This window comes from Scophthalmus maximus, chromosome 3, assembly GCF_022379125.1.
Source record: "Scophthalmus maximus strain ysfricsl-2021 chromosome 3, ASM2237912v1, whole genome shotgun sequence".
NCBI lineage: Eukaryota > Metazoa > Chordata > Actinopteri > Pleuronectiformes > Scophthalmidae > Scophthalmus > Scophthalmus maximus.
The window spans coordinates 23,470,001-23,497,072 of record NC_061517.1 but is presented as its reverse complement, the minus strand read 5'-3'; the positions used below and the strand labels follow the sequence as shown (position 1 = coordinate 23,497,072).

Below are 27,072 nucleotides of genomic sequence, written 5' to 3'. Positions count from 1 at the left end.
CTCCGTGCCGGGGCCCTCGTTCAGCCGGGTTAATGGGCGGAGACCTGTTTGTGTGCCTTTTTTGAAATCCTCCCTGGTCCCTGCTGTGCTGCGTACTGCAGAAGTGGGCTGGGGGGGCGCGCACACGCTGCAGCGCCACGCACCACACACACACACACACACGCGCGCGCGCGCGCGCGCGCTCACGTCGTTCCCAGTGGAGATTGGCACAGGGACGCAGCGCCACGACTGCTCCGACGCGTCCGTTCGCTTCGGACCGCTGAAACTTGTGCGCAGAGATACAGAGGCGGAAAGACGCAGCCAGCTCGTCTCAGATAGTGGATTAGACTCACGCTCTCATTTTCTTTCTTTCCTCCCCCCCACCGTAATTCTCTCTCTCTCTCTCTCTCTCTCTCTGTCTCTCTCTCTCTCTCTCTCTCTCTCCTCCTCCTCCTCCCTCCGGTTTCGTGTTACAAAGCCCTGGGAGGGGAGTTTGCGCGGAGAGACAGTTTTTCTCCGCGCAGGAACCGAATGACAGGATCATATGGCTCGATCCTGCCTTTCAGCCGAAAACAGAGCAAATAATAGAGGCAACAAGAAGGGGGGAGAAGTGAGAGGCCCGGGGCGAATTCGTCAGATATTGACGGGGATGTGGAATAATATATAACTCCAATTCCACACACACACACACACACTCACACACACAAGTAGGACAAATCCGAGATAACGGAAAGACGCGAGAAGCGGAGAGAGAAGGATACTGGATCTGTCTCTCAGGGGGGGCGAGAGACGGAGAGGGGAGCGCAGGAGGACGCGTTGCCTGCGACCATCACCACCATCGCCATCACCAGCACCACCGCGACCATAAGGTAAGTTTGCGGCCGTTCTTCTGTCGTAATGGTGGTTTTGCAGATCTCTGCGAGTTGCTTGTGGATTAAAAAAAAAAAAGAAAAAAAAAGTGGACCGAGGGGGGGGAAGCAGCGGCTGGAAACATCCTCAGCGCTCCAGAGTCCGGATCTCCAACTGTTGCCATGAAGCCCCCCCAAGCCACCCTCGTTTTTTTTCTTCTTCTTCTTCATTTTTTTTTTAACCTCCTTGGAAATAAAGGGACCCCCTTTTGCTTGTCCTACTACGCGTCGGAGCTCGTGTCGGTTGTGCGCCCTTGCGCGGGGACTCGACGTGGTGCAACTTTCTCCGCGTTGCGCGCAGCGTAAACACAGCGCACTGCGGGGCCAGGAGCGGTTGGAAGGGGGCTCCAGGTCCCGGCTCTCATTCGAGCGTGCCTGTGTCTACAGCAGGCTGCTGCTCCACACAGCTCAGTGTAACGTGTCTATGATCTATGATCCTCACAGTGCCATACTTATCATGGACCCAGTGTGTGCTGCGCCATGCCAGAACCACTCCACCATCCCACTGTGTAACTTCATGTCTTATTATTTGCCTGCAATGTATAAAACCAAAAAAATATGGACTGTGTGTGTGTGTGTGTGTGTGTGTGTGTGTGTTTGTGTGTGTGATGAACTTCTACTCTTCCTTCTTTGTTTGATACTGTTTTAATATTTTCTAGGGGCATCCATATCATATCCCAGTGATAGTCCAAACTCTCTTGTGTCGTCTGCCTGGACACAACAGATAGTTCATGTTTGGTTTTTTTGAAGTTCCCCCAGCGTGATGAATACTGTGTGGAAGGTGCTCCCTTTCATAGGTGTGAGGCGGGACAGCCGCCCTCAACCAATGCCGCCCTCTTATTCCCCCCCCCCCCCGTTTCCTCAGATGACACCCAGTGTCGCTTTTACAGTGACAATAATCCACTGACTCGAGATATTACTGTGGAGTGCTTTTCCTCCTTACCCCACCCCCTCCTTTAATGAAGTAAGTATTAGCTTCAGTTGAGTGATTATTGTAATTACAGGGGAGGAAGTGGGGGCAGGCGTCCACGCTGGACAGTGAGCAAGGGGGTTTGTGTAAAGACGTGGTAGTTTAAGGATGAGGAGGAGGAGGAAGAGGAGGGGGGGTCCCGCCTGTTTTTCCTTTCCTTTCCCTGTTTTTTTCTTTTCTTTTACAAGCTGGATGGTGCCACTGCCAGTTGACTAACAGACAGTAGAGGCAAACTGAAGACTGTAGAGGATGTGGGTACGATATGGGGGAGTCATGTCGTTGCCATGGAGGATGGAGGACGTAGGGAGGACGACTTTATGACGAGTGTTAGATTGAGTACCGCTTTCTGTTGTGATTTTTTTGTTCTTCTTTAGTTCCCATCTCATAACATTGTGGCCTTGACCTCCGATCCCTGCGAAGATTGATGAAAGTAATATTCTGGTAAAAAAAATAAAAATTCAGCTTTAGCACCGAGCAGATCATCGGGGACGTGGTGGAGAATGATGCTACCAAAGTTCAATTGGCACACGTTTTTTAATTTGTGTGATCCAGTTCACAGCCCTTTAAGAATAGCCTGCACACAATGTGCCTCATACAAAACACACACAGAGTAGATTTATTCAGGACTGAAGCAGGTTTTCACGAGGACACAAGGTTTTTCAAAGCAGTTTGGTTCTGTTCGGAGGATTCGTCCTGACATCTGCATTAGTACGAGTCTGGGGGAAAGAAAGCCTTGGAAATCTAGTTTTATGCATGGCAGTTGCAACAAAGACACACACACACACACACACACACACACACACACACACACACACACACACACGCTGCAGCCCTCTGGCCCCAGATGTTAATACCTCCATTGAGAGAGCCACAGGACTCCTGTCGACCCGATCTCTTCATTGTCGGACACACAATGGACTCCACATCCTGATGAGCCAGCCTCCTTCCCCATCATCCCTCGCACACTACTCATGCTGCTCACACACACACACACACACACACACACACACACACACACACACACACACATGATTAAGCGGCACACAAGTCAGGCAGACAAAGAACCAAACATACACAGGCACGCTTTCGCAGTCGTGCTCGGGCATACGCGCGCAGCCTCGCCGGCTGTACGGCAAAAAAAACAGATTTAAAATGTGATATTTTGAGGAGAAGTCGGACAGATGTCCCCTCTGGGCGTCTCGCGGTACGTGGAGTTGCTGCAGCTGCACATTTCACCACAGGGCTGCGAACCGACAGCTGGTTCCATCAACTGATCAATCTGCTGTTATGACTTTCCCCATCGATCGATTCCCCGCTTCGTCTGTAAAATGCCATGAAATAGAGATAACGGCCATTAAAGTTTACCATCTTCGAATGGCTTTTTTTTCCACCTCTAAAAAAGGCGAGAAAACAAATAATTGGTATATAGTTAGTTAGTAGTTGCATTCATTCTCTGCTTGGTCAATGAACGAACTCTTCCCCTTCTGTGTGTGTGTGTGTGTGTGTGTGTGTGTGTGTGTTTCCGTACACGCACACTGTATGAGACACGAGCTGCGCGTTCTGACACCCAGGGGTCAACGTTGCGTCATAGCCGCTACAAACCGCCGCTGCGCCAGATGCCCCCCGTCTGCACTGTGTGTTTAATTGTCAACTCGGTGTCACATGCATCACGTCAGTGCGACAAACAGTGCCCCGTGGCCCACATGGCGAGCAGCTGAATGCACAGCAAACTCCCGTGGCGGCGTCGGCGGCGGCGGCGGACGATTATGTAACTCATCAGCGTCACATGTACGGGACGTTCAGCCTGTGTTCACGGTGTTGTAGAGGCATGCAGATCCGAAAATTCGCTATGCACGGATAACGCGTTTCGGATGGCGGGAGTGGATTCGTTCTTTCACATCCTCTTCTCGGCAACAGCTGATGTGCCAGCTTCCCACAGGAGCCCCCCCCCCAAAAAAAAACAAACAAACAAACATCCTTTTCATCCCACCAACCGTTTAATTCCTGTAAATATCTGCCTTTCTTTTCTTTGAAAAATCTCGATCGAGAGCCGATTTGCTTTTGTTGCCTGTTTGCCGTTTCAAACTGTGTCTGCTGCGGAGCTTCCTGCTGAGCTGAGGAGAGTTCACAGCTCTGACCGTGCCCTCTGCTGCATGAACTAAACCCCCCCCCCCCCATCCGACTCCCTTTTTTGTCTTTAATTTTTAATACGTCATTGTGTGTGCGCGCGGGCGTGTGTGTGTGTGTGTGTGTGTGTTGAACACAGATGTGGTTCAGGCCAGGCCAGATGCAAGGTCAGGAGAGCAGAAGCAGATGGGTGTTTTCTGTGTGTGTGTGTGTGTGTGTGTGTGTGTGTGTGTGTGTGTGTGTGTGTGTGTTGGAGGGGGACAGCAGGAGGCAGGGCAGGGCCGGGCTGCTCAGGCTGATGTTTGGAGTAGAAGGAAAGGAGGAGGCGTGTTGGTGAGAACATCATGGTCTATGGGCTTTCGTAGGTGCAGGGTCAAAGTGATAGGAACCTTATGTTGTCATGCTTTCGGTTTTGTGCGGGCCCGCCCCGCCACTGCTATTGGTTCATTATCTATTGAGGCAAGACGATGTGTGGGTGTGTGTTTGTGTGTTTGTGTGCGTGCGTGTGTTGAGAAAGATGTTGACAGTCCACAGCTGGCAACTGGAAAAAAACAGTGACACCGGAAACAATTCACAGACTCACTAAATCACACACATTTACACACACACACACACACACACACACACGAACGCAGACATACTGTATTGATACACATTAGCGTGTGTCACTGGCACATTAATTATTGATATCCTGCGGTAAAGGTGCCTGAGACAACCGACTTGATTTCAGCTCTTTAGTTCTCGGTTGTTATCAACCCCCCCCCCCAAAAAAACAAAACAATGAACCCTGTCGCTTCCTCTAACGAGGATGTTGCTTCTTGTCCTTCCTCCCTCGGTTCCTGTGATGTGCCTTTATTTTGGTTTGCCTTTCCTGGAGAGGATGAGTGTGTCGGAAACCATCCCTCATACTCATACTATTTTTTTGAGGGGGGGGGCTGTTGTTTCATTGTCCTTTCTCCCTTTTCTTACTACCTGCTGTAAGAGTGTTATCTGTAGAAGAACAGCACCGTCCGACTTCTACGTCCGTGCCCCGCAGCGAAAATGTAATTGCGCTGTGAATCGACCGAGAGAAGATGAGTCGCGACACAATTAGAATCTGAGGGTTGTCCGATTCTAAGAGGTTGGAAAGGAAGCTGAAAAAATGATGATACGGAGATTATCATGTACGCCTGACATTAGCATTCTGCTACGAGCATGTCCGTCAGTTTTTACGGCCCAAGAGAAGCGTTGGTTGTGAAAATTGGTTTGTGTCTTTTGTCTCAGTGCTATGTATGACATGTCATTGCAAACATTGTATGCAATGCACTTTTTTTGCGGAAAAACACCCCCAAAACAGTCTTAACAATTTTATACTGAGGCAATTATCGAACTGCGTCAGACAAAATGTCACGGCCAGATTAACCTCCGAAGGAAAAAGTTGAAATGTTTTTCTCGCTTTTATTTTATTCTCTGTCTCTGTTATTGTTTTCCTTGGAGCTGTCTCGCCGCCACCCGAAAAATTCATTTTTTCCAGCTTCGAGTAGCACCTCAATTTCCTTTGAGCATTGCATTGTGGGGCGTCCTCAGCTCAGAGATCTATTCTTTTTCTCATGCACAATAGACGAGTCCAATTTTCTAGCGCGATCACTTAATTACGGCGTATGATTGGCAGCGCGCTTGTTCTTTTAAGGCCCGTGCTTCCCAAAGTTGCCCCTTGACATCCTTGTCTGAACCATGCACCAAAGTCAAAGTGTTGACGGCGTATGATCATGTTTCCGCATGTGTTTGTGATTTCTTTATTTGCATTTAGATCACAGAGATGTAAGTGGTCTCCAAGATGATTGAACTTTGATGAGAGAGAACTGTTCATAGCGTACATGAGCCGTGCAAAAGCTGAAGGACGCGCTCATGCACACGCACATGCACACGCACACGCACACACACACACACACACAAACAAACCGATGCACGCCCCCCCTCTCAGTGGCTTTTAAGGCCTGTTGAGAAGTTTCCGTCAGCCACTAAGGATGGATCTAGAGGGTTTTGGCAGCAGCTGTGATTGCAGTTGTTTCCGAGAAGAGAAGCTTTTGCTCCTCTGCAACTTAGCCTTCCCTCGGAGCTCTCTCTCTCTCTCTCTCTCTCTCCTTCTCTTATCGTCTGTCTCTCTCACCCGCTGACACACACATCTCTTTCCTTCCTCCTCTCCCTCGCTCGTTTCGGCCCAATTCGACCGGCATAATGAGGTTGTTTTTTTTGCATTGCCAAAGTGTGCGAACTCACCACTTACACAGCTCCGCGTTAATTGAACAGACAAGTGCATATTCAGCCTGTTGTACATGAGAACTCTGCCAGGATGGAGGGGAAGTGGTATAATCCTTTTGGTAATAGCGGTGCCAGTACCCTGGGAGCAGCCGGCACTGATCGTTCTCTCAATTCAATTCAGTCAAATGAAGACTTATTGGTGTTATTGTCAAAAATTGCTATCATTGCCAATAGAACGCAATACACTTAGAATGTAGACCGCAAAGCAGTTATACATATGTGTCACCCTCTATGAATGATGCGGCTCCCCTTTGGGCCGATCAATAAATAAATAACCCCTGAGGGGGGAGAATTGTTTCCAGGAAAGTCAGTGATGGAAAATCCAATATGGTGCATACGGATGTTTCCTGGAGGCAGATCTGTGGAGCAAGTGCGACTGGATGCACCAAATCTTTTCGCTCTGGCAATACTGAGGGGGGCGGGGGGGGGGGGGGGTATCTTTTTAATTTCCCCAAAGTAGCACTGATCATTCTCAAAAATGTCAGAACGCGGCGAGAGGCTTCACCCAAATCGAATCATTGTTGTCTGAACAGATGGAGGGTAATCCGCACGCCGCGCCGCAACATAAAAGTCTGCGCTTTCTTTCGGCGCACCCAGCAGCTCTCTGCGTGCCTCGATGTAACTCGCTCTGAGAGCTACAGGGCCTTCAGAAGAAAGCGTGGTGGAGCTGCTCTGGGTGGCGTCAGACCCCCTGTATTATTTATGGAGTGGTAGAACAGAGGTGGAGGAGGGTACTGACCTGCTTGTTTGTTACCAGCTGACCATTTCTGTCCATCTGCTGCCCCCCCCCCCCGCTCCCTCACACACACACACACACACACACACACACACACACACACTGACTCGCTGTGTTGTTTTGCTCTCTGTACGAATGTGCATATCTCTCAATTAAAAACATCTCCATCCATTTTTTCTTTTACCATAAAACAGTTCACATATAGAGTCAGCAAGGTAAGGTGGGGGGGGGGGTTGAGTAGGGTTCAGGAAGATCAATTTCATAAAAAGTGACGACAGCGCGGTATCTCAGCAGTGTTTCCCCTACCATTGAATAGGGAGCGCCCCCTTAACGGGAGCCCCCGCGCCCCCCGAATATATCTTTTTCTTTATTTTTTTGTATTTTACATATAATGTCAAGCTGAAGTCATTTCAGGTCACTTTCCTTACACACCTTATTTCTCATTCTTGTATGAGAGATTGTGGATGAAACTTACCGTGATTTGTGAACCTTAACCCTAAGGTCTGCTAGCTATCGTTTCTGTGTCGAAAACGAAGACAATTTTTTTTCTTTTTTTACATTTTGTGGTTAATCGCTTGTTTATGTAAAGTGAAGCATTTTTTTTATATATATATCTGACCAGGAAGACATTTTTTTTGCACTTTGCCAGGGTGTGCCTTGTCAGGTGGGATTGGCTCCGCCCCCTACCCCTGCGACCTTCAAAGGATGAGCGGTATAGTTAATGGATGGATGGATGGATGTAGACCAAACAATGAATCAGTTGAAGTGAGAAAATGATAATCGGATTCATCGATGATTTGGGGGAAGAAGGAGAAAAACATGAGATTTGAACCCATTCCTTTAAACGATTCATAATGTCTTCATAATGGGCTCGTAGCGACGCTGGCAAATGGATTTTTGTTATCGTTGTGCCGAGAGAGCTTTCCAGGTCTCTCCCCGCTTTCCGTCTTTTATGCTAAGCTAAGATAATCACTCCTGGCTCCAGCGTGTTTAACTCACAGCTTCTGCATGAGAGTGCTATCGATCTGCCATCTGACTCTTGGCAAGCAAAGAGAATATGCATATTTTGCAAAATATGAAACTATCCCCTTAACGAGTCGTCACTGCAATGTCATTTTTTACGGCTGGATCGTCAAGGTTTGCTCCTGTCTTTATTTTCCACAGCAGCATCCGCCGTTGGCCGAGCAACGCGCCTTTTCCAATCTTCTGATCAAAGGAAGACCCGGGGAGACAAATCTTCGTTATGGTTGATACCTGTCCAGTAATTTCCTCTTCCATCTTCACTCATCTTTGGCATTTCATCCCGTTTCCTGAGTCGGCCCACGTTTGGCCCGGGTTGACACTGTGAAGCTGGATCGGAGAGAGAGAGGCGGCAATGAGCGCGGCCAAAAACCTTGTCAGCGGGCCAACTGTGTTTCAGGGGCACGGTGTAAGGTATTTAGTACCCCCCCCCCCCCCCCCCCCCCCCCCCCCCCCCCCCCCCCCCCGACGTGCCTGTTCATCGGCAGCTTGTTGTTTTGTTGGTTGCGATTCAGCAGATGTTTTCCGGCTCGGTTTGTCCGCACTGTGTTCTGTGCACAAAGGACCGCTGGAATTGTTCTCTCTTTTTTTTGCCAGACTGCTTTTGGTGACTTGTCCAAGCTGTTTGGGTCCAGTGTGTGTGTGTGTGTGTGTGTGTGTGTGTGTCTTTGTGTGTTTGTATTTTGCCTAGAGTTTATGTCTTTGCATATTCAGCTCTTGCTTCTTGCTGTTTTCAAGCACAGTTTCCATAGATAGTGCATGTAAATGGGCGAGCAACAAAAGATAACAGTGAAGAATGCTGGAGCATGGGCTGGATATGCGAAATTGTGCGTGCGTGCGTGCGTGCGTGCGTGCGTGTGTGTGCGTGCGTGTGTGTGTGTGTGGGTCGGGGGGTGGGGGGTGTGTGTAGAGGAAAGTAGGCCCCCACCCTCCGCTTCCCTGTGCTAACCAGAGCATGGCAGTTTGTTTTTTATGACAGCCTTTTTTTCTGGCATTGTTCTGGTCCGATAGAGCTCACCCTCCCTACCGTGGGATTGGCCGTTAGTGGGCAGGAAGTGCTGGGACCGCGCAGCTTGAGCTCACACACACACACACGCACGCATGCATGCATGCACACACACGTACTATATTGCGGACTCCATGAAGCCCAGCCCCTCCCGAGCTGTTGCCCCACACTCTCACATAAAGTTTTGGGAAGCACTATAAAAAGTTGCCCTTCGGCTTGCGGCCTGGTAAGCCACAGTTTCATCCAGGAAGGAGCTGCAGCCGGGCTAATGGCCGCTCTCCGGGGTAGGCACTACGGAGGGGCCCCGCGGAGACCTATCAGCAGCAGGGGGGCCCCCACAAAGGCTGCTCTCTCCGAGAGCACCGTTGAGCCAGTGTGTGGGAGTGGCTTAGCCTTGGTAGCTGTTGGGAGTCGGAGAGCCTCCCAGCCCATTTCCTGCTGTTTGTCTAGTGTAATCTTGGCCGGCAGGAAAATTAGAGTACGTCGTTAGCCCCCTCCAAAATGAATATATATATATATATATATATATATATATATAGATGTTTACCCATTGCTGCACCTCTAATTGGAAATTCAAAGGCAACTTAGTGCTGTACTTCCTCATGGAAACTAAGCCTATGAAGTATTAAGTCAATGCTACACTTTTTTTTTTGCTGAAAAATCAATGAAAGAGCAGTAAGTACTACTAGGAGACTTTTTTGGCCAGTATGAAGAGGATGGCAAACAGTGTGTGAAACACTGTTTGAATATGTCCATATGTCCATTGTGTCCATCCCCCCCTTAATTGAATATGTCCCGGAAAGGAGCCAGCATGAATTATTGAAGATATTTCCAATTGTGATAAAAGGGGGGGGGGGGGGGGGGGCAATCGAATTTTGCCTTGCGGATCCCAGTATGACGGATCCCAGTATGACTGATCCCAGTATGATGGATCCCAGTATGACGGATCCCAGTATGACTGATCCCAGTATGACGGATCCCAGTATGATGGATCCCAGTATGACGGATCCCAGTATGACGGATCCCAGTATGACGGATCCCAGTATGACGGATCCCAGTATGACGGATCCCAGAATGACGGATCCCAGAATGACGACTCCGGCGCGATCTGAGCCCATGTGTCACCGCTCCGTTTCTATGCCCGTACCGCCGAGGAGGAAGTGATACGGTGTTCACAGCGGCTGCAAACTCTACCGCAGCGAGGCAACCTGTCGCCGTTATTGTTTCCTCTTGTGAAAAGATTTGTCAAACGGCAAAAAAAAAGAAGAAAGAAAATACAGAATGCTGTGCAGAATCGAGAGATCTTCAACAACAGCCTCCTCCTCCTCACCTACTGTATTTTTCGTCTGCTTCTCCGTTCGCCCATGATAGATGCGATGAGATCTGAGAGTCGACAAGGACGCCGCGGTGAATCTTGACTGTAAGGTAGAGATCAGACCGATGCCGCTGAGTATTTGACGCCGACACAGAGAAAAACAGAGGAAACAGTTGACACGGTTGATGTATGCGACGATGCGCTCAGAGTCTTCCTCCGCACTGGGAGCTGTCCGGTACAGCTAGAGGAATTGCCCTGGAAACTGAATACACGCAAAGCCGCGGTAGCTGGTGTTTCCTCCCCGCGCCGAAGCTAGTTGATGGTGACGACAACATTACAGGAGCTGCAGACTACTAGTCTTCTTCTTCCTTGTCGGAGGAATATGATTCAAGCATAAATAAGGCTTCATCGACCCTATTAGCCCAGAATTAGAATCTCCCTTCGAGCCGGGCTGCAGCTGTACCGCTTGTATTGTTGAGGTGCGGGGTATTGGCTTTTGCGCTGAGGAGGGGGTGAAAGAGAGGGAGACTCTGTGTTTGCCCCCTCAGCGGCCCCTTGTCCTGCTGCAGGCTCACCTTTGACCCCAAGATGGCTGCCCCCCCCCCCCCCGCTGCTCTTTTCCAGTCCACCGCTCCCTGCACCATGTCTGACTGTCGTGATAGAGGGATGTTAGAGGAAAAAAGAAGTGGGTGCTCACAGGGATGAAGCTGCAGTGATGTGGCCCAAAGGACTGGGGGTTGCAGAGAAGGACCAAAACAAATTGAGAAAAGTTTGCACGTTGCCAGGTTTGGTCCGCTCCTAGAGAAAAGGCAGAGATTGGAAAGAGAGACAGAAACAAACGGGCCCAGAGAAACAAGCCCTGAGAAACCAAGATAAGAGCCGACCAGCGGTCAACAGTTACACCATCAATTCCCAACCTGCCTTTCACTCTTTTATTCTCTCTCTGTCTCTTTCAATCTTTCACATCTTTTTCTTCATGGTGCTCAACTCGTATTCACTTAGTCCCCACTGCTGAGTTCCCTGTGTATTTTGTAATAGACCTCTCAACATGCAGGACCCCCCCCCCCCCACCCCCACCCCCACCCACACACTCACACACACACACACACACACACACACACACACACACACACACACACACACTGTCTTCATGCTTCCAAAGAATGAACATTTGCTGAAATATTGTACCAACATTAGCCTTCTATATATCTGGCAGCTGTTTACATGTTAAGATGATTCATACAAAACATAAGTAAATGCCTTTGGACTGTGGGAGGAAACCGGAGTGCAGAACCCCCGCGCAGAAAGGCCCTGGCTGTGGTGAACTGGGATGCAAGCGAAGAGCCTCCTTGCGGGGACGCGACAGCGCTAACCGCCACACAGCATGGTTCACTTTCAGCGTCTTCCACGACGCCGTACGGTCGGCCCGTATATATATCATTTTCTCAGTTACTCTCAGCAACAGACTCAGCTATTTCCCTTCTCCAGTGTTTTTTTTTCTTTTTCTTAGATTGGATGCTTTTTGCAGCTTGAACTGTAAGTGAATTAATAGATACACAGTAGATTTTGAAGTACCTGTCGCCGCATGGATCGGTGGTTTTAGGGGTTGTTGTGTTAAGCGCTTATTTGACATACTGTGCTCTGACTGGACAGTTTTTTTTCTTATGCATCTGCCGCCCCATACGTAACTTGTAAACGACGCACCTAGGCCTGTCACGATGACTACTTTTTGTTTGCACGATATATTGTCCCAGAAATTAGTGCGATAAACAACGGTGTCGTAATTTTAAGTCCAATTTTCGCAACTTGAGTCATGGGAGCTTGCCGTATAGGTCTTCCGGCCGTCGCGTGTGCAAGTTCTACGCGATTTTGTGAAATGTTATCCAAAGTGTAGACTTTGCGTTTAGGCCCAGACAAAAAAGCAATTTGAAGTCACGGTGCCTTTTAGAAAAATACAAAGAAATCCCCTATTTTCTGACATTTTACAGACCAAACCAGTAATTGATTGCGACGAGAACGGATCTAATGTCAACAAACAAAGCATTTAGACACAATGGCTCTTATTGAGGTTAATAAAAAATGATTGAGTTCAAATTCATGTATCGTACGATAAGTCGATAATGTAATTATCAGAGAATTACAAAGTCAGAGACTGCGACGATCAGCTTTTCCTCCTTGTCGGGTAAAATTTGGAGCCAATCCCAGCTAACATTGGGCGAGAGGCGGGGTTCACCCTGGACAGGTCGCCAGTCTATCGCAGGGCCACATACATACAATGGACAACGGTTCACTCTCACATACAGTCAATTTAGAGTCTCCAATTAACCTAACCCCATTCTGCATGTCTTTGGACTGTGGGAGGAAGCCCTGGTTGGTTTGAACCGGGATTCGAAACCCAGAACCTTCTTGCTGTGAGCTGAAAGTGCTAACCACCGCGCCGCCGTGCAGCCTTGTAAAAAGATGAACCTAAAAAAATGTCAACCTATCAAGATCACAAAATGAGACTACAGACAGGTTTCAATGAGCAGAGATATTTGTGGCATTTACTCGAGGAAAGGATCTAAATACTCCTTTCCCTACTCTATGCTTTCACACACACACACACACACACACACACACACACACACACACGCACACACACACACATGCACTATCACAGCCTCTCAAACAGGCCGACAAATATGGAAGACCACGTGTACTTTCTCGGGGCACACACACGCACACACACCCACACACACACTCACACACACACACACACACACAGACACACACACACACACACTCACCTGTACTAACGCTTTCACACTTTCCTTGTCAAACGTGCACAAATGCGTGCACACACGTTCTCTCTCGCTCTCACACACACACACACACACACACACACACACACACACACACACAGAGCCGAAGCATATGGAACAGTTTATCTCGCGGTGTTGTTATTTCTTTCTTTTTTTTTCTCTGGGCCTATTAGGCAAAGTCTTTTTTAGGATCACCAGGGAGAGGAGAGAAAGTCAAACTCTTTATTATGATTTTTTTCGCCCGGGGTAAGACCAGCCACGGAGCTGCACACACACACACACACACACGCACGCGCGTGCACAAACACACACACTGCAACAGGCCTGCTCTCTTTTTCTGCTGATAGTCTGTTTATTCCCTTTCTATATGATAGATAGATAGATAGATAGATAGATGGATGGATGGATGGATGCTTAGATAGATAGATACAGGAGAAGCATTACACTAAAATAGGAAGAGCAAGAGGAGTCGTGTCAATCGGAAGCGACCGAGTTAGATTGCCTCCCCTATTTAAAATTCATTGACCATCCATCCATCCCTCCCTCCCTCCATCCATCCATCCATCCCTCCCTCCATCCTGTCCTCTCATATCTCTGCAGCTGAATGGCTCTGATTTGTGTACCAGGATTAAATTACTCAAATTTGTCTTTCACTCCCAGTGGGAGCAGACTATGCTTTTTAATTAATTGATTTTGAAATTAAGTTAGCTGCTGCTGCTGCTGCTGCTGCTGCTGCTGTGTGTGCGTGTGTGTGCGTGCGTGTGTGTGTGTATGTGTGTGTGTACGCGTGTCTCTCTCTGTCTGTTCCTAACACTGGGCTTTGGCGTTGTGTGTTTTGCTGAATGCGTGCCTGCGTTTGTATCTGTGCCTTTGTGATCATGTATTGCTACAGAAGCCAAAGCAAGCTGAATCAGAGTTGTAAAAATGACAATGTGTGGTTTTACAGGAGGTTATATATGAGAATGTGCCATTGCATGACCCCATATATAAACTGCAAAGTGTCATTTTTGCTCTTTTGAGTTTTGTACGACTTCAGCAAACGAGTCATAACTTTCTAATAAGGGAGCTGCAGAGGAGCTGGTGGGCGACAGGACGCCTGTTGCCAGTTTTTTATGCTGCGCTGAACAAGGCAGAGATGAAAACGGTGTCGATCCTCTCATCTAACTCTCGGAGATGAAGGAAGTGCATTTGCCAAAATGTGGGAAAAAAAATATTCCTTTAAGAAATTTGGATGAAAGACAATAAGCAAGTTCGTGCACTCCAAAAAGGAAAAGTGAGGTGAGGAAATGTTTAATCATTTCTAAAAGGGAAACTATCTTGTCTATTCACTGCTCCATATCAAAGTGATGACTAACTGTGACGCATACAGTACATAACAGTAGGTCATGACCCGATACCTCCTGGGTTAAAGGGCAAGTATGAAAACATTAAAGTCAAATCGAACAATCACGTCGCCTGTCGCGTCACTCGGGTACCTGTGGAAAATCTGCAATTCTATCTGATGTAAGGAATAGGAAAAAAAAATTCTCTAAAAAAGGTATCAAATGTGTTTCCCCAGAGTTGACACTGACACTGACACATGCTGACTTCTACTGGAGATCAAGCTAACACGTGGGTACAGCCATTTAGGCTCAGGAGATTGAAATTCATTGCGGACGGACAATGGGTGCATGGTGCCTGGCTCGAGCGTGCGGGAGGCACGACGTGACTCACTCACTCACCGTGAGATTCCGCTGCCGTCCTCGCACTCAGTCGCTCTCCAAGTTGACTCCAGCAAAACTTTGTTCGAGTCTTTCCCTGCGTCACTTAGGTTGGCCGGAACTGTGGCATCACAATGCCTCGACCTCATACAGTGACCGCCTCACCATTGTTTTTTTGTCCAATGTGTGGTACAGGTAGTCAGTGTTAGTGTGGGATTGCTGGTGTACGGAGGATCAGTGCTGAGCGCCTAACCGCGATGCGCGGCGTCTGAAACTGGCCTCTCGCGGGCCGCGTTCGATATCGCAGTGCGTCGCAAGCGGGCGCTCGTGGCGAAGGAAGACTGTGCCGCTCGTCGCCGGGGCCGCTTTGTACGCCGCGGCTCTGGAGGCGCTGCTGCGCGCCGTCTGCCGTCTGTCGCAGTGTGTCTTTGTGTCTGTGCCTTTGTCTCTCTTGAGTTTGTGTGGCTGGTTCTTTGTGTCTGCATCAATATGTGTGTGTGTGTGTGTGTGTGTGTGTGCGTGTGTGTGTGTTAACATGTGTGCATTTTTATCTCTTTGTGTCTGAACGTGAGTGTGAATGTGTGTATTGTACCTGTGCCAGCATGTCCTTGTGTGTTTGTGTCCTTGACTTTGTGTGAGTGTGTGTGTGTGTGTGTGTGCGTGTGTGTGTGTGTGTGTGTGTATGTGTGTGTGTGTGTGTGTGTGTGTTTGTGAGGCTGCGCCTTTGTCTGAGTGCTTTGTGTCTGTATCTTCTTAAGTCTTATTAATTATATATATGTGCACTTTGTGGGTGTCTGTATTTGTGTGAGTGTGCGTGTGTGTGTGTGTGTGTGTGTGTGTGTGTGTGTGTGTGTGTGTCTACCCACAGACAGACCTCCCACTAGACTTTATTAACAACATTTACTAGATTGTCTGCTGGGTTTGTCTAAGATGGGAGATTAAGATGTGAGCACACACACACACACACACACACACACACACACACACACACACACACACACATACAGGGCGTGTGTGATTAGTATGAGGGCTTCAAATTGTTTTTTGGTAGGATTTACGTGTGCGTCTCACCTGGGTTGTCGCCCAGTGACATTCGACCCTAATCACACAAGCTCTCAAACACGTTCGAGACTGCCACCACAGCATGAAGCCGTCGGTGTATCGTTCCCACTGCGGGTGTGTGTGTTCGCTGCGCTGGCAGCAGCAGTCGGCGTGGACTTTATTGAGTCATTGGTTCTTGCGGAAGGGGAACAGGAGACGGGTCAATCCCTCATTATTCATTTAAATCTGGGGGCGGCACAGGTAGACACTACTTAGACCTGACGGAGAGGGAGAAAGGACAAGAGGGAAACATTCAAATTTGACTTTTATTTCCGAGTGTGTGATTGACATCATTCTGATGATTGTGCCTTCCGCACATGGCTGGAGTCAGTGCATAGGGCACCGTACCTAGCGTACAGACCGGAGGCAAAGGGGGAAACGGCAGTAAAAAAGAAAGAAAAGAAACTTCCAACACCCAAGGCTCCCTAATAAAAAAAAAGCTGTGCAGAAGCAGAAATGTAAAAACAACAGTTTGTGGTTTTACATAATCAAAGTCTTTCGTGGTAAACAACAGCCGGGCGCAGTGACGACGACGTCTCAGCAGAGAACAGAAACAAAATCTGTGCTTATCCAGAGACGCTGCACAAATTCACACTGGTATGGATGCGAGCGGATGTTTGAAGAATTAGTCGTCAAATCGCAAACAGCAAAGTTACTTGTTTCTTTCGAACACTAGAGAATGTAACGTGTCGTCTCTAGGCTTCTGGCTGTGGCTTCATGCTCAGGTTACGCAGTTGAACGACCCCCCCAAAAAAAGTGTGTTTCCCAAAATTGTCATATTATTCCGTCAAAGAAGAAGGGACTGAAAACAGACGGCGGTGCACTGTGGGGGGGGGGGCTGCATAGACGGGGAATGGGGGAGGGAGTGCCACACAAGAAGTGAGGAAAATGGAGGCTGAAATCAACGAAAGGAGAAAAAATTCATGTAGACAGAGTGGCAGCCTGAGAAAGGGGGCTGACGCGCGGCGAGAGAGAGTCAGAAAGAGCGATGCCCACGAGAATGGGAGAGTGGCAAAGACCGCCGACAGACAATGACACGTGACAGAGCGGGACTTTTGCCCGGTGACCACGGGCCTCCTCGGCACTTCATTTGTCGTCTGCCTCTATTTAATTTCTTTGTACCGCTCTCATTTTCCCCCTCTGCGTTTGCCACCCAGACACTATAGGGTTTGTTTTTTTTTTTCTTTTTTTCTTTCCATCGCAGCGGCAAAATGGCCTAGTTCTTTTTCCTCCTAAACTCGACTGAAAGGGGCCCGGGAGCGCTCTGTTCCCGTTTTTTTAGGGCTTTTGGCGTAGTCGTCCTTTTGAGTATAATTTTAATGAGAGGTTTAGAGTAACCCCGCGATCAAAGTGCTTTGGTTGGTCTTAAAGGCCTTTTTCTTCATTGCAAGTGTCTACTTCCCTCAACCTTTGGAACGCGTTTCCCTTTGAGCGTCTCCGCGTCCCAATTTGCATATAATGCAACCGAAACAAATAAAAGACAGACGTGTCTCAAGTCGGACGCGTACTTCTTAAGGTGTGCTCCTCGCATGTCAGTCTGTCCTAGCGGCCAGCTCGCCGCCGCCTTTGGGTTCCGTGTCGAGGTGGCTTCTGGTCACCAGACTGAAGACATGTTGCCATTTGAAACCCGACCGCTGTGCTTTTGGCGCGAGGCGCCGACAGCGTGTGTCGGCCACCAGCGGGCGTCGCGTTTGTTCGCAGGCAGGTTTGTTTACGCTCAAATGATTCAAAAATGGTCTGCAATTTGGGACGGCCGATTGAGAGTTGAGGAAAAAAAAGCCACCCGGTGACAGAGCCGCATGGGATGGCAGCTCTGTGCGAATACATAAAAAGCCGATCTCCGTGTTTTGGTTAGAATGATATCAAGCTGATTTTTCGCCGAGCCTCCATCTGTGATCGTGATGGAGATGAAGTAGGGATTTTTCCCTCCGCAGCGTCCGTGGCTGCCAGCCTATAAAACCCCGCGAACTTGCCTTAATGAGCCGCTAACCCGCCTTGAAGAAATCCGTTTGCATGGTATTTATCTGCCGTCACATGCCGGCGCCAGAGTGGCCTCAGAGAGCTTTCCACCGGTTAAAAATAAATAAATAAATAACACTGCGCGGAGAAGGCCGAATCGAAAGTCGTCCCTTTCGCAATTTAAAAGTCAAATTTCTAAATCCTGAGCAGCGGAAGTGCTTATGACCTGCAGCTTCCAAAGATACCCACCAAATCGGCTACATCGCCCATCCCAAACCTCTCCCTTACCCCCCCCCCCCACTGCCTACTTGAAAGAGGGAATTTGTCCTTACAACATTACACAGAAAGCAATCTATCCACATCGAATGACCAGCAGCTGCATTTAACGGGTTCCCATTGCATCTCAACACGGTCTCTCACTGTCCATTACTGCGCCATTGATTCCGGTTAGGCTCACATTGGAAAATAGATGAAGTGTTAGTGAGCCCGGGATTTTGAGTCGCGAGTTTAATCTCGTCTCCACTGGTCCCGGCGATTTAAAGCACATCGAGCAATTGGCTACGGGCCCGCTGCGATCTCATGACGAGCTGATATAATCCTTGTTGGTCATGGGCCTGCCAGTCCGTGTACCGTTCCGCCGGCAGCAGGAGAGTGAGATGAATGTAAATGCCTGGCGTCTCTCCACTCGTTTTTTTTGGGGGAGCAATCGTTGAATTCATGTCTGAACGTACACGCAGGACGGTGCAGTGGTAAACACAGTCCTCCTCAGGAGCACGAGGACCCGCTCTGTCTTTTGCCACCTCTCCGCTCCACAGCGTCCAAAAGGAGCACACATATCACAAAACAGCCCCCCACTCGAGGTGGAAAAAAACCCGAAGCCCGACCGGAGCGAATGGTGAAATTCGGGCCACGACGATCCGCTGAGGTTCGAGGCGCGTCACGCGCTCTGTCCCTGTGCTCCCTTGGAGAACTGACGTGACTTTGTTTTTCGCGGTTTTTGATTCAATAATCTGATAATCCGCCGCACCCTTCTCCCCCTCTCGCTCTGCTGCCGAATGACACAAACACGCCAGCCACTACGAGGACAGAATTCTGGGTCCACGAAGTTTTTACTTGTGCGTTTTCTACTCGAGCCTTGTCGCGGCCAACACTCGGTGTTGTGCGAGGCGTTCCCCGCGAAGGGTCCTCTGGAACGAGGAGTATCGGGGGGGGGGGGGGGGGGGGGGGGTCCCCCTCGTCTTGTTCTTGGCAGCAGCGGCGGCAGCTTGTTTGGAATGACTAGAAGAAGACTCGGCGTGTGAAGCGTGGCAAGTGACAGCAAGTGGGGCTTTATAGGGAAACAAGTGCGTACCTACAGCAAAAAAAAAAAGATGACATTATACTATGATTCCTCCACATTTGATCGCGGTTCAGACCAGCTGTAGAAATGCATGATTTTTAATTTTTTTTTAAACACAGCTACTTCCTCTTTCTTCAGGAGCACGAGACACTGGAATGAACACGCTAATTCCACTTAATACTGAACATCCCATGTGATCGCCATGGTGCACGTGAGCACACACGGCGTCATACTCGTGTTCGATTGCAGGCCAAACTATGCTCCAGTCTCCACAAACCTTTGTGGAGACAGAAAGCACCAAAGCGGCTGAATATACAGCAAGTCGCCGACATGAGTTCACTTTGCTTCCGAGCCCCCTTCGGGCCTGGTGTCGCCCGCAACGGACCAGGTGCAGTCCAAAATGCAGTGTTGCAGTGGGAATGCATGGACCTGTGTCATACAGTAATCGCGCCAATCCTTCAGTCTCCGTGCAAATGGCCCGGATGACGAAATGTCCGTCACGTAGACCGGCGAGGCCGCGTGGATGCTGAAAGTAGGACTTTGCGCTTCAGGGGACAGCGGGATGAGCTCCGGCCGGCAGGGAGGAGCTCAGAATGAAACCGTTGATAGTTCAGGCCTCTGATTAGGGATGGCCCCCTTTGGACACGTCCTTCCGGAGGCGTCCGACTGTTGCGACCACAGGCCAAACCCCGGAAAGGACTGGAGGGCGCAGCTAAGGAGTTAACATACTGTACGGCCACCTCGTCCTGGATCTGGATAAGCAGTGGCCAATGTTTAGAAGGATGGAACGGAATAAAATGCAGTAACGGCGAAACTGCTCTGAGATCATTTTACTTTACCGGTGTTGCGATAACTTCCCAGTGCTGGTTCAAACTTGTCTCAGAGTGTTTTAAGCCGCTCAGAAGGGTTTTGAGGTTTGATCAAACCCTTTTTTTTTTTCTTTTGAGATCACGACTACCTGTAGCGACACACGCTCCAAAACACAGACTCTTGTCGTTGTTGTTTTTTTTAGTTTTTTTTTTTACAAACCAGTGTTTTCGCCTCTACGCCTGCTCGGCGAAACTCGAGATTTATTCACCTGCTCTGATGCCGACTCCCCGAGTGACTTGCTCAGAGGCACTTCAGCAGGCCTGCAAACCTGGAAAAAGTAAAACAGAAGAAAAACACATCCTCGGGCTTCTGATGCAGAAATGTTACCGACACACTCGCGCACACCTGTCCCCCCCCCCCCCCCCCCCCCCCCCCCCCCCCCCCCCCCCCCCCCCCCCCCCCCCCCTCAGGCACATCTGAGAACCATCCCCCCCCGTCAGTGGGAACAAATGAGCCGGAGCGTGTTTCATATGTCTGAGCGTGTGTGCACAGCAAACTTCCTGTCTGTCCGGCCTTCTCTTTGCAACCCCCCCCCCCCCCCCCCCACACACACACACACACACACACACTCACACATACACACACACACACCTGCTCCACACTGTTACCCTCTGACAGATCACTGACATGCTGCGTGTGTGTGCGTGTCTGTGTGTGTTTGTGTGTGTGTGTGTGTGTGTGTGTGTGTGTGTGTGTGCGTGTGTGTGTGGCTACAGACAACCCCCCCACTGTGTCAGTCTGGCAATTGCCATTTTCTCAGGAGCTAAGGCAGGGAGGGAGGGAGGGTGAGGGCCTTGATGTGAGTGTGTCTGTTGTCAGGAGGTTTATTAATAAAGATGACCTCAGCCGGAGCTGCTAAGAGGGTGTGTGTCTGTTTTTTCTTTCTTTCTTTCTTTCTTTTCTCATTTGCATGTGCTTTGGTCAAATCATTATTATTTTGAGATGAAGTTGACTACTGTCAAATACCCCGTATCACCCCGCCGGTTTTGCCATCTGAAACTTATCTTCTGAATTCCAGTTTTTCATTCTCCTGCCTCAGCTCCCTCTGCTTCATCGCGTCGCGGGCAACAGTCGGATGTTGTTGCACTTGTTTGTTTGCGCGCTCTTCATACGTCTTTGCATGCACGCAGGTCATGCGTGCGTGTGGGTGTAATGAGGATAATCCTTCTTGATATAACTCCTTTGTTGTCTCAGCTTCCGTGGATGTGATTATGTGCTTCAGTTGTGTCTGGCTGAACAGGTCCAGTCCGCTGTGTGTGTGTGTGTGTGTGTGTGTGTATGCGTGTGTGCAGACGTCAGTCGCCTGCTGTGTGTGTCAGGGCGGAACAGATGTCCTCGCAAGAATAGAACGATGAGTAATTTAGTGCAGGGCATCACTGCCACTGTCCGTCTCCGTCACAAGTTAAATGATATCAATAGGTTTACAGTCAAAGGGTCAGTTCGCTCATATTATAAATAAGCCACATCTTCTCTCCTCTAGAGGTGTGTATCCATGGAGATAGTTTGGGGGGGGGGGGGGGTGTTGGTCCAGGTTGTAGGTTGTCAGGCTAAATTGACCGTGAGCATGAATGGAGGTTTGTATCTTTATGTCGGCCCTGTGATACACCGGCAACCTGTCCAGGGCCAGCCCAGTGACCCAGTGAGCGATAGGCGGTGCGTGGAGTCAGGTCAGGTTGAGGTAGCCTTCAGCAGTGGGAAGTGATCTCATTTGTTTAGCTGTCCAACTCCCCTCTGTGTCTGTCCCCGAAGGCTGGAGCTGGAGGCTGAGTGGGACCGCCAGCAGAGCAGCGGGCCCCCACGGGTCCAGCGGTTGCCATGGAGGGAGATGGCAGTCTGTGTCTCGCCCTCCATCTCCCTCACCATAATGAACACAGAGGCCGACGGGGACAGGGTCCTCCCGCAGCCCGGGAGAGCCACATAATGAGATAATGCACCGACCTCACGCTGCTACTGTCACCGACACACACGCACACTCACACACACACACACACACACACATGCAAGTATGCACTTGTGCACAAATTAAGCTGCACAAATGCACTATGCACACTGCAATATGGATGCGATGCACGTAGGAACACACACACACACACACACACATATACACACACACGCACACACTTACTGGAGTAGATGCATAAATTGAGCCACGCTCACATATATTACTCTTTACCCTTCCCGTCTGTCAATACTCTTCCAATCTTGTAGAGTTCCCTGGCTATTTGCTATTTCAGCTGCAGCTCCGGACCCTCGGCCAGTTACGTTTTGTCGGACAGACGGCAGCAGCGAGTGAGATGAAAGCCAATGAAACAGGATATCCCTGCCTCTGGTTATTCCACAGGAGTAGAAGAAGAAGAATCACTCTTACCTTGAATGAGTCTATAAAATCAGAGCCTATGCAGAGAAGGGCTCTATGTTTCCGTGGTTTGCCAATTCAATGGTCGCCATTGTTCTTTAGGACCAACGCAAGACCTTAGACGTAGACGCCAAGCCCTGGTCGTCCTCCCCCACAAGAACAGGGCTGTGAGTTACAGAAATATGACTTTTCCACTTCTTGAATCTTCAGAAATATAGATGTTTTTTCTCTAACAAGCCTGAAGGTCAGGAAACCGCCTCAGTTGAAGAGGCAAAGGAAAGTGCGTGTGCGCTTGCGGATGTACTTAACGATGGCATAGAACAAAAGAGCAGAAAATGGAGGACCAAAGGGAGAGAAACTTGCTCAAGGTCGGTCTAAGGTTCATCCATTTCACTCTCACTACTCCGTCAAAGTTCTTTTTTTTTTTTCCAATTTACCATTCTTTACTTATTTCTAATACATGTTGAGTCATTATTTCTCAAATGTTTGCAGTATCTTGCTCTCGTTGGGGTGTATCTGGAGTTGTCTCTGTTCTGTTCGGCGAGGTGCTGCGGTGGTTGGCACTGTCGCCTCGTGAGAAGAAGTTTCTGGGTTTTCTGTGGATACCCTGGCTTCCTCCCACAGTTCATGACATGCGGGTGAGGTCAATTGGAGGCTAGAAAAAGCCCGGCGTAGCCAGACTACTAGTCTGGGACCTCTCGGTTCATTTTCGATGTTCCAAGAGGGGTTACCAATGGATGCAGACGAATGATGTGCTATTTTATTCACGTTAGTATTATTATGGACGTTTGGGGTTTAGGAAATGTTTTATAAAACATTACACTATATTGGAATATGTTTTTGAGTTGCCGCTTAGGAAAAATGCTTTGAGTGCTTTTAAGTTGGGCTTTTGTTGTGAAGGGTAGAAAAACGGAAGAAGAGTACGGTATGCGCTGTTGTGGTTTTGGCTCTCAGCTGTAGGAGAGAGACGCGATGAGGAGCAGTGCCATGTGGGCATGATTGGCACAGCAGCCGTGGGTCTCCCTTTGTATGCAGCAGCGACGTGAACTTAGTAGACTCCCAACTGAGCACAGGAGCAACATTTGGAGTTTGAATTTGGACCGAGCACAGGAGCAGCGCAGGGCACGAGAATTAAAAGACATTCTTTTTGATAGAGCCAGACCGATATAAATCGTTTGGCCAATGTGTTTAGAGCCTGACAACTGATATGAGAATAAATGTTTTGTCTTAATTCGAGTTCTATTTATTTGGTTGTATTTTTTTCATTTTTAGTTGTTTTCTATGATAAAGTTTATGGTTAAACTAAAATATCAAGCCTCAATTCCATTTCTTTGTCATAACGGTTTGATAATGAAATCTTAGAATAATACCTGTGTATACCTTGAAACTGGCCAATACCTAGGAAAATGTTTACTGACATTATAAATCAAGTGAGAAGTAGAGTCATTTTCTCATAGACTTCTATGCAACCAGTGAGTCGCCCTCTGCTGGTGATTCCACAGATTACAGGCTTCAGGCAATTCCGCATCGGCACCATTTTCCGGACCCGGTGACTACATCCATTTTTATATACAGTCTGGTTTTAAGGAAAAGCAGATTTAATCGAGACAAGTTTATGCACTTACTGGCTTTTATTTTGCAGCAGCACTTTCGCATTCACACACTTACTGGACATTTCACGAGATGGAAAAAAACTGACACCCATAAAAGCGTGTGTGGTGGGAAAAGCCGAGCTCAGGAGTGAAAGTGTTCGCGTGAAAAGCCCTGCATGGTACGTTGCAGGTTTTATTGGAGGGCACCTCAGCAGGAGGGATTTGTCAGGCTTTACTCCTGTATGAGACAAATATTAGGATAAATCTCCTCACCGCCCTGGGTCTTGTTGGGAATAGGACCAGTACTTTACCATCACATCCTCCCACTTATGTAAACAGATGTCTCATACACACACACGCGCACACACACACACACACGCGCACACACACACACACACACACAAACACACACACCCAGGTGAATGGACTCACTGCCCTCATGAGCAGATTTTTGTTTTCCTTTTCTTAAAAACCGATAGAACTTTGTGGAGCACTGAATGTGCCAGTGGTAATGAAAGCACTTGTACAGATGTTGTGGATATATTGACAACTGATAGTGTTTCGCCTGCTCCATGTGTTTCTCCCGGGGTTCAGCTCAACACACCAGGTGCTGCTCTTGTGTGTTCTGGCACAGTGGGAATAATAATCACGGCTCTTCAGCTCAAATCAATATCAGTTGCCAAAAGCACCGACATGGGCTCTGCGCTTTCACACAGAAAATGAGTGGACCGTGGCGGAAAGGTCCCACTTCGCTGAATGAAATATAAATCACGATCACTTTGTCTGTCAACACCAACAAATGCAGAGTGCAGAGACAATAGGACTTCAGACCACTCCAAACGTGGAGGATGTTTTTTCTGACTTCGCTGCGTTGCCAGAGACTTTGATAGCATCTGTGCCGCGGCTGCTGCAATTACAAAGTTCGGAGCTGGCAAACGGGTATTTTCCTCTGCCATTGGAAATGTTAAGAGTATTGCAAACAAGTTTACTATCCATCTTACCAATGGGTGCAACCACTCTTGTTTATTTTCTTCTAACTGGGAGATTTTGTAGGACTTTGCTGCCCTATGAAGTAAGCAGTCTGGGAGAATTGCATTTTTTTCATAATTTTGGCACTTCTTTCTAAAAAAAAAAAGGACCCATAATAAACATTTTAATATTTCACAGCCTGAATGTAACTCCGTGGTCTGATCGCCAGAAAGAGAAACGATAACATCATCCATCCACGAGTACTGTTCTTGATCCGACACATTCGGTTTGTCCAGGTAGCCGATTTTCTATTCCTGTTCCATGTTCTGTAATTTGAGCAGTTCGATTTCACTCAAGAGCTCCGTTACGATGGACTGCTGCTTCGTCGTGGTCGCTATTTCACTTGTCATCACATTCAAAGCGTCTTTTTACGTCCTCCATCTCCCTCTCAAGGGAGATCACCTACGTTCTTCGAAACTCTCTGCTTGAGCGTTGAGTCCCCACGGTTCTCACCAACAGAACTAGTTGAGTCCCGACGGTTCTCACCAACTGAATTGGTCTTTCCTACTACTTATAAACCATTACTAAGAACAAAGTTTGGGTTGTTGTCTTCTTCTTAAGTGGTCATACTGTCCAAAAGGCCAAAGAGTATTTAAAAAAAATTGTAACCCAGAAGTAATTCGTATTGATGGCTTATAGTGGATCTGCTTCGGTAAGCTTTAGTAAATCATCTATTAAAATTCATAAAGTGACAACTCAAAGAAACACACGTGTGTGTGTGTGTGTGTGTGTCAGTATCTTCTCAAAAGTCTACAACCTGAATAGAAGCGCAGAGCAGACGCAATATTTCACATACATGTCAAAGCATGAAGAATACAAATGCCACGCCGCCAGCTGTATATCTGTCATTTCTGTGGTACAATGAATAATTGATCCTTCAGTTGAGCACGGATGTACGACTCTCATGAGGGATGTCAGTGGGAATTGACTCTGACGTGCCTCGCCGCTGATAATGGGCCCAGTGAATGGCGGCCACCACGGATTTTAGCTTGTAAATCACAACCTGCGAGTAATGGGCTGCACTTAGAGGGGTCGGAGTTCACAACTAAATCACTGTGGCGGACAAAGACTGTAAAGTCAAGCTCTTCCGCTCAAACCTTTTTTTGGTGGGGTGGTCGGTGTGTTGGTGCCGTGTTTTTTGGGGTGATATGGGGTCTGGCAGTTTGGCGCTCATTGCTCACATCCAGCCGCGACCTCGGCCAGATGTCCAGCAAGATGGCGTGTGTGTGTGTGTGTGTGTGTGTGTGTGTGTGTGTGCGCGACGTCGGCCAGGTTTTCGGAGACTGCCTGACTCTAATGAGGACTGGCAGGCATTTTGTCGGGGCTTTATTGCCGCACGCTTCTTCCAGTCCTGCCGCTGATTAGAGCTGCCATCGCAGGCACACACTCTTACGCGGCAGACCAACACACGTTGGCACAGGCTCAAAGCTCGGGCCTTTGCATGTGATTAGCATCCTGTGGCGTTGTCTTGTGCAGAGATCAAACGGAGCATTGGAGTTGAACTCTTGTCGAGGCCGATTGCGGGAAGCGACGGGGACGTCGTCGCTCCACTTTTATTCCGCTCATCGGGGTGCCGTCAGATTAGACAATGTCAAATTTTGGTGCGGAGCAATTAAAGGCCCGGGCTGTCACAATCGGGCCGGATGGCGAAGGCTCACGCAGAGGCAGCACGCAGCGGCACACGCACACGCACACACAACACACTCGGGCAGTGGTGCACACTCATGCCGCGCTCGCACACGTGGGTGCACAACGCGCCCGCCCACATGCACAGACGCACGCACACATTTACAATGAGCATGCAGGCGATTAGCTCAGAAAGTGCAGGTTTAAACTGTTAGTCATTGCTGACTCACGGGCGGCTGGCTGGCTTCCACACAGCCACTCAATGTGCTGCCTGTCAAACGCACAGGCGGCCAGCAGCTGGAGCTGTGTGTGTGTGTGTGTGTGTGTGTGTGTGTGT

The 27,072-nt window shown here is 48.7% G+C and overlaps 1 protein-coding gene across 2 annotated transcripts in view; it reads left to right on the top strand.

Moving 5' to 3' along the window:
* The first annotated feature begins 225 nt into the window (after positions 1–225).
* sema4c (sema domain, immunoglobulin domain (Ig), transmembrane domain (TM) and short cytoplasmic domain, (semaphorin) 4C) overlaps positions 226–27,072 on the top strand; it is an 87,484-nt gene continuing 60,637 nt past the window's right edge. Inside the window, exon 1 of one of the 2 annotated variants that reach the window (XM_035639696.2) lies at positions 226–848. The gene's annotated coding sequence lies outside the window, so the exon portion shown is untranslated. The remainder of the gene's footprint in view (positions 849–27,072) is intronic. The other variant, XM_035639690.2, reaches the window with a different exon arrangement.